Here is a 16,630-nt window from a genome sequence, read left to right as displayed (position 1 = left end):
CAAGGCCTGCTTGTTCATTTATTGGTGGCATTCTTTCATTCAAAACCATTTTATTGCCTAACATGCTAGACACTGTATTGATACGGGTATGAGCCAGATAGACAGGATTCCTGCCCACAAAGAGGAAGGGTTACAGCAGGCAACAAACATGCAAATAAGAAATTTATTTCAAATAAGAATAGTTCTGTTAAAATGGAGATCCTGGCCGGGCGCGGTGGCTCACGCCTGTAATCCCAGCACTTTGGGGGGCTGAGGCGAGTGGATCACTTGAGGTCAGGAGTTGAGACCAGCCTGGGCAACATGACAAAACCCTGTCTCTACTGAAAATACAAAAAAATTATCCAGGCGTGGTTGTGCATGCCTGTAATCCCAGTTATTTGGGAAGCTGAGGCACGAGAGTCACTTGAACCCAGGAGACAGAGGTTGCAGTGAGCCACTGCACTCCAGCCTGGGTGATAGAGTGACACTGTCTCAAAAAAAAAAAAAAAAAAAAGATCCTAAGACTGATGGACTAGATTTTTTTGTGGCAGTAACATACCAACTTATAAACAAGACCTAAGGTCCTGCCAGGCAAGGGTTAAGTCACTCACCCAGACGCTTAAAGAATAAACTATGTTCTAACTGCCACAATGTTCGTTTTTTTCCTCTAGCAGCTAAACAAGCAATATTAAAACAATTGCAGCTTACCAACTACCAGTCACTGAACTAACTGATCCCTTTGTTCCACAAGCCATAACTCCTGCTTTGATTAGACAAGAGACTGATTTCAGTAACTTTCTCCTGATAAGAGACCACTCACCAGAGACTGGCCCTAGCCGGTTTGCAGAGGCTGCACACTGAGTGCCTTTATGTTCTCTACTTTGCCTTTTGACATAATGCAATTAAATGTTAAGTCTCTACCCCACAGTGAACATGTGACCCACGTAACATGCATGTTTGTTTATTATGCATGTGTGCCCCCCTCTTTCCTGAATATTCATAGCTTCTCCTATAACCTGTTAAATATGTATACTTGGCCAACCCATTTGGCATAAGTTCCTGCTTCACCCTTCTCTCCTTCAAAGTGCCTACTTTTGGTCTCTGCCAGAGACCATACTTCCCAGCTTATCAGGATGGCCAGCCTGCCGGCTCCAACCCTTCAGAAATAAACCTCTTCAGGCCGGGCACAGTGGCTCATGCCTGTAATTCCAACAATTTGGGAGGCTGAAGTGGGAGGATCACTTGAGTCCATGAGTTCCAGCCAGCCTGGGTGGTCTCTGCAAAAAACAAAAAACACAACATTTAAAAATTAGTTGGGCGTGGTGGCATGTGGCTGTGGTCCCAGCTACTCAGGGGGCTGAGGGCGGAAGATTGCTTGCGCCTAGGAGTTCAGCGCTGCAGTGAGTTATGATTGCACCACTGCACTCCAGCTGGGGCAATAGAGCAAGACTCTGTCTCAAAAAACAAACAAACAAACAAACAGAAATAAAGCTCTCCTCCCCAAATTTATGAACCTCATGATTCTTTAGTTGACAGTTCTATGGAGGGAGTAACAGTAATAGGGTACAGTGAGAAAAAGGAAGGTTAGCAGGAGCTCATGCTCTGGGAGGGCTTCATGAGGCAGAGGCATTTGAGCTGAGAACCAAAAGATGGATGAGAAGAATCCAGCCATGCAAAAATGAGGGCTAGGAAAGTTCTAAGCAGCACTACAATTTTCCCCCTATTGGTATTTTGTGTATTTAATTCATCCTCAACCTTCCTCCTTCCCCTTTGTCAGCAGAATTAATTGACACTCCCTACCACTTCATTTTGAAGTTTCCTCTACTATAGCGCTTTTCAGTTTTCCATTTAAGGAGCCTTCTTTGGGACCAAACCCTTTCCATGCGTTATCACCCTTAACCCTGTCAGGTGATACTTTTTTAAACTGTGGGTTGAAATCTATGAGAGGTTGGTAAAATCTATGTACTGAGTCATGACTATTATTTTTTTTTTTTAATTTTTTTGTGGGTACATGGTAGCTGTTTATGGGGTACATGATGACTACTTTTTTTTTTTTTTTTTTTTTTTTAATGAATTAAGGCCAGGCACTGTGGCTCACGCTTGAGACCAGCCTGGGCAACATGGCAAGACCCTATCTCTACAAAATATACAAAACATTAGCTGGGCATGGTGGTGTGTGCCTGTGGTTCCAGCTACTTGTGAGGCTGTGGTGGGTGAATCATTTGAGTCCAGGAGGCAGAGGTTGCAATGAGCCGAGATCACACCACTGCCCTTCAGCTTGGGTGACAGAGTGATACCCTGGCAAAAAAAACACAAAAAAACAAAAAAAAAAAAACCAAAAAAACACTAAAAAGAAACTTAATTGGAAGTTAGGAGGTGTGGTTTCATGGCCCGTTGTTTCTGTTGTGTGTGGGTATGTGTGCATGCTCACTGTGTTCTCATCACAGTACAAAGCATATACCTGAGAGTACCAGTTAAAAGAAGTTTGAAAGTTCGAAAGTCATCAAGGCCCATTTCACAACAGAGAAAGTAAGAATCAGTTTGCCCGGATCTCACAATTATTGTCATAGCCTGAATTTAAGCCCTAAGTCAAACTACCCCTTTTGACTTCTTGCTCAATGTTCCATTTCTCTATCTCCAAGTCTAATTCATCACATTTCCCTTCGGCATGCAGCAGTGCTTAGAGAATGGCTATTGAACATCTGTTATATGACAGGCTCTCCTGGGCTAGATCCTGGGGAGGTGAGGAGTGAAGACAGACTGATGAATAGGGCATTGCAAAGCATTGTGGTGAGTGGAAGCTTTGCTAACTTGCCTTCAAAAGGGACAGTTCTGTTAACTGCAGGGCTTTTGTTTGCCTGAAGAGGGTGTGCAATTTTCTAGCAGGAGCTTGGGACAACAGAGGGAACAGTAAGAGCTACCTCCTGGGGTGTTGCCTCTCTATCCTTCACTCTCAACTGTGTTAAAATAAATGTTGAACATGCTTTTGAAAGGGCGTATGTTATTCGCCTGTCATTGGCATCTACATTTATGGATAGAGGGATTGGGGGACATAGGGGAGGGAGACAGGAAAATACGGTCTCATAGTCAGGTTAAGGAATTTGGACCATGAGGTAGTTGGAGAGATGAAAAGGAACGGATTTCAGAACTTCATATACATGAGACTTGGCAAGGAGAAGATAGTAACACATATTTAAGGAAGACATGTTCCAGGCAATAGGGTATGAGCTGAGGGTGCAAAGATCTGTAAGACTCACTCCTACTGTCTATAAAGGCAGAGTTTATTGTAAAAACAAAAGAAGACAAAACACTAATGACCCTTAAAACAGCAGTGATAAGATGAAGATCAGTTGCTAAGAGGGACAGTCTATAAAATAGCTAAAGTAGGTTATCTTTTACTAGGGGGTTGCTACTCTGCCTTTTATTAGTTTAGGAGCATTAAATCTTCTTTAAACCTCACAACAACAGCTCTATGAGCCAAAGGGTGCTATCAAATTCATTTTAGAGATGAGTTTATAGATGAGTAGATGAGTTGATCAACCCTGAACCCTGTAGCTAGAGATATATTCTTTCTCTCTCGTTCTCTCTTTCCACGTGGTACATCAGATCACACAGCAAACCCTATTAGCTCTACCCTCAACATATATTAAACATTTCAGCCTGGACAACACAGTGAGACTGTGTCTCTGAAGAAAATAATAGTTGGACATGGTCCCAGCTACTGGGAAGGCTGAGGTAGGAGGCTTACTTGAGCCTGGAAGGTTGAAGTTGCAGTAAGCTATGATCACACCATTGCACTCTAGCCTGGGTGACAGCAAGACCTTGTCTCAAAAACAACAAAAACAACAACAAAGAATCACTTCCCACCACCTTCACTACTACCTGGCCCACAGCACCATTTAGGCTTGATTACAACAGTGGCCTCTAACTGGCTTCCAGCTTCTACTCCATCTCCAACAGTGCTTTGTAAAACACTAAAAGATAGCATGGCTATCCTGCTCAAAACCCTCTGGTGGCTCCCTAAAATGACCATAACAGTGACAGTGATCATCAGACAGTTTCTCTTGCTGTACCTTGTAAAATAATTTTGAAAAGATTGTATACCACATCACACGTTTTAAAAATGACATCACAAATCTTCATCATGGGTTTAAATACTTGGAAAATATGTAATTTCTAGTAAGTTGTAGATATTGACATTTGGAAAGAAAGCTATTGCATCATTCCTTTTTTTTTTTTTTTTTTTTTGAGATGGAGTCTCACTTTGTTGCCCAGGCTGGAGTGCAGTGGCCTGATCTCGGCTCACTACAACCTCTCCCTCGCCGATTCAAGCGATTCTCCTGCCTCAGCCTCCCTGAGTAGTGGGACTACAGGCACACGCCACCATGCCCGGCTAATTTTTGTACTTTTAGTAGAGATGGGGTTTTGCCATGTTGGCCAGTCTGGTCTCCAACTTCTGAACTCAGGTCATCTGCCTGCTTTGGTGTCCCAAAGTGCTGGGATTACAGGTGTGAGCCACTGCACCTGGCCCATTGCATTGTTCTTTTTTTTTTTTTTGAGACGGAGTCTCGCTCTGTCGCCCAGGCTGGAGTGCAGTGGCGCAATCTCGGCTCACTGCAAGCTCCGCCTCCCGGGTTCACGCCATTCTCCTGCCTCAGCCTCCCGAGTAGCTGGGACTACAGGCGCCCGCCACTGCGCCCGGCTAATTTTTTCTATTTTTAGTAGAGACGGGGTTTCACCATGATCTCGATCTCCTGACCTTGTGATCCGCCCGCCTTGGCCTCCCAAAGTGCTGGGATTACAGGCGTGAGCCACCGCGCCCGGCGGGCATCGTTCTTTTAAATGTATTCAATGGAATAGAAATACCATGGCAGGTTGATATTCACTACCATCCTTTAAAAAATATATGAATATTTCAGCTAGGGGTGGTGGCTCACACCTGTAATCCCTGCACTTTGAGAGGCCAAGGTGGGCCGATCACTTGGGGTCAGGAGTTTGAGACCAGCCTGGCCAACATGGCAAAATCCTGTCTCTACCAAAAAATATAAAAATTAGCCAGGTGTGGTGGGGTGTGCCTGCAGTCCCAGCTACTTGGGAGGTTTACACACAAGAATCACTTGAACCCAGGAGGTGGAGGTTGCAGTGAGCTGAGATCACGCCACTGCACTGCAGCCTGGGTGACAGTGTGAGACCCTGTCTCAAAAAAGAAAAGAAAAAAAAAATGAATATCTCTTATGAACATAGACAAAAAATTCTCAAAAAAATTAGCAAATCAAATTCAGCAGCATATCAAAAATATTATACGCCATGATGAAATGTGATTTATCCCAGGAATGCAAAGTTAGTTTAGCATCAGAAAATGAGTTCACATTGTCATATCAGTAGAAAAAAGGACAAAAACCACACAATTTGATAAGGATGCACTCATATATTGCTAGTAGGAATTTAAAATGGTGCAGTCACTTCGGAGAATAGTTTGGCAGTTCCTCAAAAAGGGGAACATGAGATAAACATACAGTTACTATATGAGCCAGCAATTCTTCTCTTAGGTATATATCCAAGAGAATTGAAAACATACATTCAAGCAAAACCTTATGCACGAATGTGCATAGTAGCATTATTCATAATAGCCAAAGAGTAGAAGCAACTCAAATGTCCATCAGATAATGAATGGATAAACAAAATGTGAGATAAATACACAATGGGCTATTACTCTATTTCACAACAATGAAAAGGAATTAAGTACTGAAATGTTACAAAATGAATAAGCCCTATGTTTGCATTCATATGAAATATTCAGAATAGGTAAATCCATAGAGGCAGAAAGTAGAATTGTGGTTGCCAGAGAAAAAGAAAATCAGGTGTGACTAACAATAGATACAGGATATTTTATGAGGGTGATGAAAATGTTGTGGAATTAGATGGGGATGATGGTTGCACGACTTTGTAACTATAATTAAAACACTGAATTGTATACTTTTTTTTTTTTTTTTGAGATGAAGTTTCACTCTATCACCCAGGCTGGAGTGCACTGGTGCGACCTTGGCTCACTGCAACCTCCGCCTCCCAGGTTCAGGTGATTCTCCTGCCTCAGCCTCCCAAGTAGCTGGGATTACAGGCATGCGCCACCACGTCCGGCTAATTTTTGTATTTTTAGTAAAGACAAGGTTTCACCATGTTGGCCAGGCTGATCTCAAACTCCTGGCCTCAGGTGATCCACCCACCTTGGCCTCCCACTGTGCTGGGATTACAGGCAAGAGCCACCCAGCCCAGCCTGAATTGTATACTTTAAAAGGGTTAATATTTTACTTTAAAAAAATATATTTCAATAGGTTTTTGGGGGAACGGATGGTGTTTGGTTACAGAAATAAGTTCTTCAGTGGTGATTTCTGAGATTTTGGTGCACCCATCACCCGAGCAGTGTACACTGTATGCAATATGTAGCTTTTAATCCCTCACCACCTCTACTCTTTCCCTGAAGTCCCCAAAGTCCATTGTGTCATTCTTATGCCTTTGCATCCTCATAGCTTAGCTCTAAAAGGGTTAATTTTATGGCAAGTAAATTATATTTTAATTTTAAAATATACCTCTAACTTCTGTGCTTCAAAGGATAACACTGAGAAAGTGAAAAGACAGCACATAGAGTTTAAGAAAATATTTGCGAATCATATATCTGGTAAGGGACTTGTATCCAGAATTTATTTTTTAAAAGAAAAAAACCTCTTATATCTCGACAATAAAATTATAAGTAACCAGGTGGCTCATGCCTGTAATTCCAGCATTGGAGGCTGAGGCGGGCAGATCACTTGAGGTCAGGGGTTCGAGACCAGCCTGGCCAACATAGTGAAAACCCATCTCTACTAAAAATACAGAAATTAGCCAGGTGTGGTGACGCGCGTCTGTAGTCCCAGCTACTCAGAAGGCTGAGGCAGGAGAATCGCTCGAACCTGGGAAGCAGAGGTTGCAGTGAGCCGACATTGTGCCACTGCCTCTAGCCTGGGTGACAAAGTGAGACTCCATCTCAATAAACAAACAAACAAATGAACAAACAAAATACAACAACAAAAAAACCAAACATATAAGCAACCCAATTTAAAAATGGACAAAGGGCTGGGTGTGGTGGCTCATGCCTGTAATCCTAGCACTTTGGGAGCCCCAGGTGGGCTGATCACTTGAGGTCAGGAGTTCAAGACCAGCCTGGCCAACATGGTGAAACCCTATCTCTACTAAAAATACAAAAATTAGCCAGGGGCAGTGGCACGTGCTTGTAACCACAGCTACTCGGGAGGCTGAGGTGGGAGGATCAGTGGTGCCCAGGAGGTCTCAGCTGCAGCGAGCTATGATTGTGCCACTGCACTCCAGCCTGGGCAACAAAGTGAGAACCTGAAATAAATGAATAAATAAAGTAAAATAAAATAAAAAATGGACAAAGGATATGAATAAATACTAGTGCAAAAAAGGCATACGAATGGCCAAGAAGCATAGAAAAAGATGTTCATCATTAACCACCAAGGAAATGCAAGTAAATTATCACACCACACTGTGAAATACTACTCACATCTATTAGGATGATTATAACAGTAGTCATGATAATATTAAAGCATAGTAACAGTTGTGGTAGAGGATATATGTAAATTGGAATCCTTATCTATGACTTATGGGAATGTAAAATGATGTGGCCACATTGGCAAGCAGTTGGGCAGTTTCTTAAAAACATAAAGTCATCTGGGTGAGGTGGCTCACACCTGTAATCCTAACACTTTGGGAGGCTGAGGTGAGAGGCCCTCTTGAGCCTAGGAGTTTGAGACCAGACTGGGCAACATAGGGAGATCCCATCTTGTAAAAAAATTTAAAAAATAGCAGGGCTTGGTGGTGCAGGCCTGTAGTCCCAGCTACTTGGGAGGCTGAGGTGGGAGGATAGCTTGAGCCCAGGAGATGAAGGCTGCAGTGACATGTGATCACACCACTGCATTCTAGCCTGGGCAACAGAGTAAGACTCTGTCTGAAAGAAACAAATAATAAATAAACGTGGATGTTGCAGTCAGCTGAGATGGCACCACTGCACTCCAGCCTGGGTGACAGAGCAACACTGTCTGAAACAAACACACAACAAATGAACCCATAAAAATCACCGTATGGCCCAACAGTTCAACTCTCATCTACCTAAGAAAGATGAAAACATATGTCCATACAAAGGCTTGTATGTGATGTTCATAGCAGCATTATTTATAACAGTAAAAAAATGGGAGCCAATGTCTACCAGCTGACGAAGGGTAAGCAGAAGGTGATCATATATCTGTACAATGGTATATTATTCAGCAATAAAAGGGAAGGAAGTTCTGCCGCATGCTACAATGTAGATGGGGCTTGAGGCCGACGTGCTAAGTGAAATCAGCCAGTCACAAAAAGACAAATACTCTGAGTCCATTTATATGAGGCACCTAGAGTAGTCAGACTCATACAGATGGAAAACAGAATGGTGGCTTCCAGGGGCTGGGGGTGGAGAGAATGGAGAGTTACTGTTTAATAGATATGGAGTTTCAGTTTTGCAAGATGAAGTTTCGTTTCATGCATGGATGGTGGTGATGATTGCACAGCAGGATGAAGGTATTAATATTGAACTGAATCGAACTATACATCTTAACATGGCTAAGATGGTAAACTTATGTGTATTTTACTACAGTTCAAAAAAATTAAAGTCACATAGTGACCTATTATCAAAAAAAAAATCTTTGTCTTGCTCTCTCTAGATAGATCCTCCTGCAGTATTGTGGGAACTTCCTGTTTTGCTAAAGGTTTCTTTCTTTCTTTCTTTTTTTTTTTGACTGACTCTCGCTCTGTCACCAGGCTGGAGTGCAGTGGTGCAATCTCCATAATCTCCTCTCACTGCAACCTCCGCTCTTGGGTTCAAGCGTTTTCCCTGCCTCAGCCTCCTAAGTAGGCTGGACTACAGCTGTGCGCCACCACGCCCAGCTTTTTTGTATTTTAGTAGAGACGGGATTTCACCATGTTGGCCAGGGTGGTCTGGATCTCCTGACCTCATGATCCGCCTGCCTCGGCCTCCCAAAGTGCTGGGATTTCAGGCCTGAGCCACCACGCCCGGCCTTGCTAAAGGTTTCTTACTTGGTCATTCGACTCTCTTACACCCTCAGTTTCTGGAAAATGTGACAAAAAGGCTTTACTAAAATGTGTCAAATTGGAACAAATGTTACCTGTTCTTTCTTCACTTAGAGACAACTTGTTTAGCTCAATGGCTCAGAAACAATTGGGGAAATTGTAATATTGGTGATACAAGATACATCTTTGCTAATGTTTTTTGAAAAATAGAAAAGCTTTTTATCTTATCACATATCTTAAATATATTTTCATCAAAACCTCGAAGGAGTCAATTTAGTTCATTTGATTTGGAGACACTATTGACCGTTTTCTTTAATGCACAAAGTCAGTTCTTATTGTCAAAGCAATCAGTAAGATCAGACTTCATTTCTCTCAGAAACTTTACTTCATTTTTCAATGCAAATCCCTGTGAAAACTCAACAGGAGCTAAAATTGTTTGTATTCAAAGCAACGCTTTACTCTTTTTTTTTTTTTTTTTTTTTTTTTTTTTAGACGGAGTCTCGGTCTGTCACCCAGGCTCTACCTCCCAGGTTCAAGCGATTCTCCTGCGTCAGCCCCCTGAGTAGCTGGGATTACAGGCATGCGCCACCATGCCCAGCTAATTTTTGTATCTTTAGTAGAGATGGGGTTTCACCATGTTGGCCAGGCTGGTCTCCAACTCCTGACCTCAGGTGATCTGCCTGCCTTGGCCTCCCAAAGTGCTGGGATTACAGGCGTGAGCCGCCACATCTGACCTTTGTCTTGAGACAGGGTCTCATTCTCTCACCCAGACTGGAATTTAGTGGTGCGACCACAGCTCATTTCAGCCTCAACCTCCTGAGCTCAAGGGATTCTCTCGCCTCAGGCCCCCAAGTGGCTGAGACCACAGGCGGGTGCCACCACACCTGGCTAATTTCTAAATTATCTGTAGAGATGGGGCCTCCCTTTGTTGCCCAGGCTGGTTTCAAACCCCTGGGCTCCAGCCATCGTCTGCCCTGGCCTCCCAAAGTGCTGGGATTACAGGCATGAGCCACCGTGTCCAGCCAGTGCTTCACTCTTAACTGAGAATCTAAACAAGACAAGAAAGCCAAGAGTGTAGGATGGATTTATTGCATCGTGGTTTGAGGAGGCTTCAAGCCTGTCCTTGTTTCGAATAAGATGTCCTTCTTGTTCCTGCAGCCAGTGCTGTCTTCCATGGACCCGGGCACAGCCTCATTGTAACTCAGCGGGGCGAGAGGTGGGTCCTTCTTCTGTAGACTGGGGTTAAGGGTGATGGTGAAGCAGGGGAGGGAAGTAGGACCAAGGTCTTGGAGCAGGACAACTGGGAATTCTTGCCCTCGAGAGGCTCCCTCCCTCCTTCCTCAGTCTGGAGATCAGAGGAGGATTCTCAGAGGACATGGGGCTCAAGTTGATTCTCCCCAGACCTGCTCTTTATCCATGGTCACCATTTTGGTAAATGGCCCTGTGTCCACCCACTATTTGCTCAGGCAAGAACTGGGGATCATCCTTGTGTCCCCTTCTTAATCTCACATCCATTATCCAATCCATCAAGCTCTGTCACCTTACTTCCAGAATGGATCCTAAATCCAGTCACCTCTTACCCTTACCATGGTCACCCAAGTCCTGGCCATCATCACAGTTGCCTGGAAGGTGGCAAGCGTCTCATCACTATCTCCCTGCTTCACCTCTTGCTCTCCTTCTGGTCCTCCTTGGTACAGTAACCAGAGAGGGCCTGTCCCTCCTTATGTAAAACCTCCCCATTGCTTTCCTTTACACTTAAAATAAAATCTGAGTAATATTCCACCTTGTAGGGTGACCAACTTGTCCCAGGCAAACCAAGACAGTTGGGCACCCTACACAAGACACTGTAGGCTTGGACCTTGCCTACCTCTGCAGATGCTTCTCACCGGTCTCCCTCCCCCCATGCTTCTCACCGGTCTCCCTCCCCCCATCCCACCTCTACCCTCACTCCCCGCACCCTCCCACGCTTACTTGGCTCCAGTCCCATTGGATCCTTCAAAGAACCATGCTTGTTTTAGGATTTTTGCATTTGCTGTCTCTTCTCACTGGAACTCTCCTGCCCTAGCTGCTTCTTGCAATGTCAGGCTTCAGCTCAATGCCCTTTCTGCAAAGAGGCCTTGGATCACTCCAGCTTAAGTACTTACCTCTTTCTCTCTATCTCTCTCTCTTTTTTTTTGAGACAGAGTCTTGCTCTGTTGCCCAGTAAGGAGTGCAGTGGTGTAATCTTGGCTCGCTGCAACCTCCACCTCCTGGGTTCAAGTGATTCTCTTGCATCAGCTTCCTGAGTAGCTGAGATTACAGGCACATGCCACCATGCCTGGCTCATTTTTGTATTTTTAGTAGAGATGGGGTTTCACCATGTTGGCAAGGTTGGTCTTGAACTCATGACCTCAAGTGACCCACCTCAGCCTCCCAAAGTGCTGGGATTACACCCACGCCACCCCGGCCATAAGTATTCCTCTGCCATCACCACCTGGACCACTGCGTCTTGCTTACTCGCTGTACAGTTTGAAGCTCTCAAGTTCTTTACTTTCTTACCCGTGACTGAGGCAGGTGCTGTCTGGGAACTGTAGAAGGGATCCCGTGAGATAATTCTTGCCAAGCCCTAGGATCACTGCTGTAACATAGAAAGTGCTCCATACAAACGGTCATAATTACCCTGTTCTGTTTTCTTTCTAGCACCTGTCAATATCTGACAATCATATTTGTTGATATATCTTCCATGTTTACTGTCTGTCTCTCCAACTAGAATGTGAGCTGCATTAGGGCAAAGATCTATTTTGCTTTCCTCAGTGACTATAGCCATGCCTGATACGTATCAGGAGATCAAGGTGTATGTTCAGAGAATGAAACTTAATGGTTGCGCAGCAATGTGAATGTACATGTGCCACTGAATTGCATGTGTAAAAATGGCTAAAATGGTGAAATGTACGCTATATATGTATTTTAAGGTTGTGTATATTTACCCCCATAAAAAAACACACTGATGTCACATAATAAATATTTAATAACTTTCCTAGGTTAAAGCGAAAGTGAATGAAGCTAAGTCTGGGCACTCTTGGAGGAATTAGCTGCTCAGAGAGGGCGCAGCCTGGGCTTGTGGCTTTCTGGGACCCGTTTTACCTAACACCCCTCCTTTTCATGACCTCTCATTGGCACGCACACCTTCCTGAGGTGGCGAAGGTGGGGACCGGAAATCCCAGGAGACCCTGCCAAGGCTGAAGTGCTCTGTCCAGGTGTGTCCACAGCAGGCTGAGCTCCAAACACCTGGTGGTGTCACTCTTCCACGGTGGTGTCTCTGCAGGTGATCAGTGCTGTGGCAGTTAACAGCTGTGTGATCTCAGGCAAGTTACCCAACCCTCCTGTGCTTCAGTTCTTCACCTGTGGAGTGAAATAGCAAGAGAAGCTTTCTCATAGGATGACTGTGAGGATTGAATGGATAGCACCTGAAAAATGTTTATAAAAGTGCCCCGCCTACGCCCACAAGTGCTATATAAGTATTAGCTATTATTATTCATATTTTTGGCCTGGAGTTGGTGGTTCATACCCGTAATCCCAGCACTTTGGGAGGCTGAGGCAGATGGATTGCTTGAACCCAAGAGTTCACGACCAGCCTGGGCAATATAGTGAGACCCTGTTTCTATCAAAAAATCAATGTTTGTATTACCCATTCAGTTGCTTAGGCCAAAAATTTAGGAGTTATACGTGCCCTTCCTTTCTCCCCATTTCCATCAGCAAATCCATTTTTCAAAATGTGTCTTAACTTCTTCCGCTTTTTCTCCTAAATGTTCTCAAGTTTTGCCTTTCACACTGAAGCCTTTAGACTGGTCAGGAACCCATTCAATCTCTTTTTATTTCCATATGGACTACCAGTTGTGCCAGCACTGTTTATTTACCAAACCCTTTTTTGTTGCCCTGCTTGGCCAGTGCCATCATATGCTGTAGCCAGTTTCTACGTCTGTGAGGGTCTGTTTTTGGGCTCTCATCTGTTCCACTAGGAAGTCTTTTTCTTTTTCTTTTTTTTTCTTTTTGAAACAGAGTCTCTGTTTCTCAGGACGGAATGCAGTGGCATGACCTTTGCCCACTGCAGCCTCAACCTCGTGGGCCCAAGTGGTCATTCCACCTCACCCCCTGAGTAGCTTTCTTTCTTTCTTTCTTTCTTCTCTCTTTCTTTCTTTCTTTCTTTCTTTCTTTCTTTCTTTCTTTCTTTCTTTCTTTCTTTCTTTCTTTCTTTCTTTCTCTTTCTTTCTTTTCTTTCTTTCTTTCTCTCTTTTCTTTTCTTTCTTTCTTTCTCTCTCTCTTCTCTTTCTCTCTCTTCTCTTTATTTTCTTTTCTTTCTTTTTCTTTCTTTCTTTCTTTTTCTCTCTCTTTCTCTCTCTCTTTCTTCTTTCTTTCTTTCTTTCTTTCTTTCTTTCTTTCTTTCTTTCTTTCTTTCTCTCTCTCTCTCTCTCTCTCTCTCCTTCCTTCCTTCCTTCCTTCCTTCCTTCCTTCCTTCCTTCCTTCCTTCCTTCCTCCCTTCCTTCGTTCCTTCTCTCTCTCTCTCTCACTGTCTCTCACTTTGTCACTTAGGCTGGAGTTTAGTGGCATGATCTCAGCTCACTGCAACCTCTGCCTCCTGGATCCAAGTGATCCTACTGCCTCAGCCTTCTGAGTAGCTGGGATTAAAGGCATGTGCCATCAGGCCCGGCTAATTGTTTTGTGTTTTTAGTGACGATGGGGTTTCACCATGTTGGTCAGGCTGATCTCGAACTCCTGGCCTCAGGTGATCTACCTGCCTTGGCCTCTGAAAGTGCTGGGATTACAGGTGTGAGCCACCATGACTGGCTAATTTTTGTATTTTCTGTAGAGACAGGGTCTCACTTTGTTGCCCAGGGTGGTCTCAAACTCCTGACTCTGGGGCTCAAGCAATCTGCCCACCTTGGCCTCCCAGCATGCTGAGATTATAGGCGTGAGCCTCGGCTTCCCAGAGTGCAAGGATTACAGACTGGGCCTGGCCTGGGCAGTCATTATTGATCTTCCCTCCTCCTCACTCCTTATATGCAATCCATCAGCAAGTCCATCGTCCCTCCAAACACAGCAAAAGCCCTTCTACTCCACTCTTCATCACTGCTGCTGCTATTTTTCTTTTTCATTTTGAGATAGGGTCTTGTTCTGTCACCCAGGCTGGAGTGCAGTGGTGCGATCACAATTTACTGAAGCCTCAACCTCCCTAGCTCAAGTGATCCTCCCTCCTCAGCCTCCCAAGTAGCTGGGACTACAGGCATGGTCCACCGTGCCTGGTTAATTAAAAAAAAAAAAATTATAGAGATGGGAGTCTCTCTGTGTTGTCCAGGCTGGTCTCAAATTCCTGAACTCAAGTGATCCTTCCACCTCAGCCTTCCAAAGTGCTGGGATTACAAGCATGAGCCACTGCACCTGGCCTACTGTTGTTCTTTTTCTTTTTAAACTTTTATTTTAGGTTCAGGGGTACATGTGAAGGTTTGTTACCTAGGTGAACCCATGTCATGGGAGTTTGTTGTACAGATTAATTCAGCACCCTGTGTATTAGTCTATTCTCACTTTTATAAAGATATACCTGAGACTGGGTAATTTATAAAGAAGAGGTTTAATTGACTCACAATTCTGCATGGCTGGGGAGGCCTCAGGAAACTTACAATCCTGGTGGAAGGTGAAAAGGGGAAAAGGGAAGAAAGGCATGTCTTACATTGTGGCAGGAGACAGAGTGAGCAGGAAGGGAAGTGCCACACATTAAAATCATCAGCTCTTGTGAGAACTCACTCCCTATCATGAGAACAGCAAGGGAGAAATCTCCCACCATGATCCAATCATCTCCCACCAGGCTGCTACTCCAACATGTGGGAATTACAATTTGAGGTGAGATTTGGGTGAGGACACAGAGCCAAACCATATCTTTCTGCTTCTGGGCCCTCCCAAATCTCATGTTCTTTTCACATTTCAAAACACATCATGCCTTTCCAACAGTCCCCACAAAGGTCTTAACTCATTCCAGCAAAAGCTCAAAAGTCCCAGTCCAAAGTCTTATCTGAGACAAGGTAAATCCCTTCTGTCTATGAACCTGTAAAATCAAAAACAAGTTAGTTACTTCGAAGATACAATAGGTATACAGGCATTGGAGAAATGTTTCCCGTTCCAAGTGGGGGAAATTGGCAAAAACAAGAGGGGCTACAGGCCTTATGTAGGTCTGAAACCCAGCAGGGCAGTCATTAAATCTTAAAGGTCTGAAATGATCTTTGATTCCATGTCTCACATCCAGGGCACGCTGATGCAGAAGGTGGGCTCCCTAGGCCTTGGGCAACTCTATCCCTGTGGCACTGCAGGGTATAGCCCCCATGGTTTCTTTCATGGGCTGGCATTGAGTACCTGCAGCTTTTCCAGGTGCACGGTGCAAGACGTAGGTGGATCTATAATTCTGGGATTTGGAAGACTGCCCTCTTCTCACAGCTCCACTAGGTAATGCCCCCAGTGGAGACTCTGTGTGGGGGCTCCAACTTTACACTTCCCCTCTGCATTGCCCTAGTGGAGGTTCTCCATGAGGGTTCCACCCTGCAGCAAACTTCTGCCTGGACATCTCAGCATTTCTATACATCCTCTGAAATCTAGGGGGAGGTATTAAAGCTCACTCTTGTCTTCTGTGCATCCTCTGGTCCAACACCTTGTGGAAGCCACCAAGGTTTGGGGCTTGCATCCTCTGGAGCAAAAGCTGGAGCTATACCTTGGCCCCCCCCCTTTTTTTTTTTGAGACAGAGTCTCGCTCTGTTGCCCAGGCTGGAGTGCTGTGGCCAGATCTCAGCTCACTGCAAGCTCCGCCTCCTGGGTTTATGCCATTCTCCTGCCTCAGCCTCCCGAGTAGCTGGGACTACAGGCGCCCACCACCTCGCCTGGCTAGTTTTTTGTATTTTTTAAAGTAGAGACGGGGTTTCACCCGTGTTAGCCAGGATGGTCTCGATCTCCTGACCTCGTGATCTGCTTGTCTCGGCCTCCCAAAGTGCTGAGATTACAGGCTTGTGCCACCACGCCCCGGCCTACCTTGGCCCCTTTTAGCCATGGCTGGAGCTGGAGTAGCTGGGATGCAGGGTGCCATGTCCTGAGGCCTGCACAGTGCGGTGGGGTCCTGGGCCTGGCCTACCACGAAACCATTTTTCTCTCGGCCTCCAGGCCTCAGGTGGGAGGAACTACTATGAAGATCTTTGAAATATCCTGGAGATATTTTCCCCATTGCCTTAGCTATTAACATTCAGTGGCTTGAATTTCTTTCCAGAAAATGGGTTGTTCTTTTCTACCATGTGGTCAGGCTGCAACTTTTCCAAACTTTTATGCTCTGCTCCCCTTTTAAACATAAATTCCAATTTCAGACCATCTCTTTCTTTAAACATATGAGCATACACTTTTTGAAATAACCATGTCACATCTTGAACACTTTACTGCTTAGAAACTTCTTCCTCCAGATACCATAAATCATCTCTCAAGTTCAAAGTTCCACAGATCTCTAGGGCAGTGGCAAACTGCTGCCAGT

The sequence above is a fragment of the Chlorocebus sabaeus genome, chromosome 5, assembly GCF_047675955.1.
Source record: "Chlorocebus sabaeus isolate Y175 chromosome 5, mChlSab1.0.hap1, whole genome shotgun sequence".
Lineage (NCBI taxonomy): Eukaryota > Metazoa > Chordata > Mammalia > Primates > Cercopithecidae > Chlorocebus > Chlorocebus sabaeus.
Note: the sequence above shows the minus strand (reverse complement) of the source record.